Here is a 2,981-nt window from a genome sequence, read left to right on the forward strand (position 1 = left end):
CGCTCCGCGCGCTGCTGCCGCCTAGCGCGCTGCCACGCTCAGGGCGCCCCGCCACCCGGAGTGACTGTAACCTCGGTCAGGCCCTGCCCCGGGGACGGAGATTTGGCGAAGCCCCGCCTCCCACCCGCGGGCAAGTGCTGAGCCCCGGGGCGTGCAGCAAGTGGGGCTAAGGGCCAGGAGGGTGGAGAGCGAGTGTTTTATGAGCATTAATTTGTGAAGTGTAAGCACGTGAAATATAGTATAGTACAATTTTCGACCACTGTTTTGGCAATTTTTTATTTTTAATTGTGCATCAAAATAGAGATTTAAATATCCCCACCTGCCAAAAAAACGGAAGAGGTAGCTACGCTCAAGGAGCTGAAAGTTCACTGCGGAGACGAGACAAACCACACTAGGTCTTATTTCTTCTATCTGACCGTACATTTATACCCATTAATCCAAATGGCCCTTTTACCACATGAAACTCATCGTCAGACACAGATCCTGGCATTTTCTCCCATGTTTATTAGTTATTTCTGCCCATGGCCTGTATCTCTAACACAGAGCCTCTGAACTACAACACTACTGACATTTTGGGCCAGATGATTATTTGTGACAGGTGCTGCCCTGGGCATTGTGGGATATTTACAGCATCCCTGGCCTGCATACACTAGAAGTCAATAGCTAGCCCCTACCCCTCACTCATGACAATCAAAAATATCTCCACATTTTACCAGTTGCCTCCTAGGGGCAAATTCATCACTGATAGAGAACCAGAGCTCTAACACTCTCATAACCTTCTTGATAGCAGAACCCTGTATTATATACATCTTTGTGCCGCTTCCCACACACAGAGCCTTGTACACAGCAGACACAGATGTTTGTTCAGTAAACTTGTGCCAGGTAAAGCACACAGAAATATGTCACTAGAGAAGAGGATGCAGCCAGCAGCACATTTTGTTGTCAGAAGCTTCATTATCAGAAATAGAACTGCTAGGAGGCTGGGTGGAGAGGACAGCACCATCGATTTAGTGCCCGTTATATCCAAGGCACTGTGCTAAGTGATCTGCCTGTGCTATTTCATTTTACTCCACACGATAATCCTATGCAGATGAGAAAGCTGAGGCATGACAGTCTCAGACACTTGTCCAGAAGAGTGGGAATTTGAACCCAGGTCTTCAATGGCTAGAGTTCCACTTAACCGCACCTTTGTTCAGCAAGGCAAGGGCTTGTTGGGAATCAAGTATTTCCCTTAGAGTTTTTCTGAAAACAATTGCTTAACCCTCAAAACACCAAAAGTTGACACAGGTCCATCACTGACGGCAGAAATATGACTCGATATTTACGGATGACTTGTCAAAGTATGCTTAATGTTAAAATAAGAATGTGAACTAACATTATTGATCACTTATTAATGTGCCAAGCAGTCTTCTGAGCCTTTTATATGTATTCTGTTATTTTTTACTGGAAAAACATTTGCTGTTTCAAAGTCACTGGGATGAAGATGAGCTGTAGTAATTCAAAGACCTGAATTTCAGCCCCAGCACCGACATCCAGTTTTCCGTGAGAGAAATGGCTGAAATCGTACATCTCCTGTTTACCATTAAGGGTTGCTGAAGCATCAGAGGTGAGCAAGCATACGGTCAAAGCATTTTGTACATGGTAAAGTGCCACTCATCTTTCTATAGAGAGATAGAGAGACAGGATCTCGCTCTGTTACTCAGAGTGGCATGATCATAGCTCACTACAGCCTTGAGCTCCTGGGCTCAAGCAATCCTCCAGCCTCAGCCTCCCGTAGCTGGGACTACAGATACACGCCATCAGGCCCAACTAATATTTTTTTATTTTTTGTAGAGATAAGGTCTCACTACATTGCCCGGGCTCAGAAATTCTCATCTTTATTTTCACTGTGGAGAGGCCACTGAAGTGAGCCCCAATATGAGGAAGGAAACTGACATTTCCATTAATATGTCCCTCTGCTTCCTTGACACTCTCCAAGTGAGATTCCTGGGACCCCTATTGGTTAACAGTGTAACTTCCTGAACCCCCCTTCAGGCTTCTGTGACCAAGTAAAAAATTTTACTGCTCCACTTCTGCCCAACTTTGCTCCCCAGAGATATGGATAGAGTGGCTGTTGCCAGTCTCACATGATGTTAAGTTGATATTCGGGAATAAGGTAAAAGTCAAAATGTCAAAATCCACAGTATAAGATAGAGAGGAAAGAATATTTCATTCCTAGTGTCTACAGATTAAAAGGAAAACCTAGATCTTCCACTATTAGAAGAGATCAATACTCCAGCAGTGTGGCTACTATTTGCTAATACACTAGAAAAACACTTTTCTGTCCCATTTCAGATAACGTAGAAGGAGGGGCAAGGGAGAGGAATGTTAAGTGTTGGATTCCAGGCTGTCCCAACAGCCACAAATTAATTCTAGTCACAATTTACCCCCAGCAGATTCACACAGTGAGAAATTCATAAGACCCTATTTACATATTTTAGTATTAAAGCCCCAAGAACCAGGGTCATTTGATGGTATTAATAACAGTCCTAAAGATTCTGACAGCAGTGACATTTCAGAGAAAGAAATGCCAGGACCCCCACGCATCAGAGAGATCGACATTTGACACTGCACATTGTTGGCGATATTCAAGTGCTAATCATTCCATTTTTGTTTTCCTTCTACCATATGCATTTTTTGAGATTGGTTTGCATCTCTTTATCAGAGCTACTTGGTTTTGCTTATTACTAACTCCTTTATCATTATGAGGTCCACACCAGGGCTATTTAAATACTTGAAAGAGGAACAATTAAACCCTCTGCTGAAACATTAGTCTAGGAGGAGATATAAGGTTACTTCCTTCAGTAACACACTCCGCTACATAGTCAGGTGAAGACTGTCTCTGTAGAGGCTTCCGGATGTGGTTATAGTAAACACGGACTGTGCAAGCTTGCGCTGAAGGAGGACGAGGGGATGGACTTAAAATCTTGAAATAGAGTGTT

The sequence above is a fragment of the Rhinopithecus bieti genome, unplaced genomic scaffold, assembly GCF_001698545.2.
Source record: "Rhinopithecus bieti isolate Rb0 unplaced genomic scaffold, ASM169854v2 scaffold_6151, whole genome shotgun sequence".
Lineage (NCBI taxonomy): Eukaryota > Metazoa > Chordata > Mammalia > Primates > Cercopithecidae > Rhinopithecus > Rhinopithecus bieti.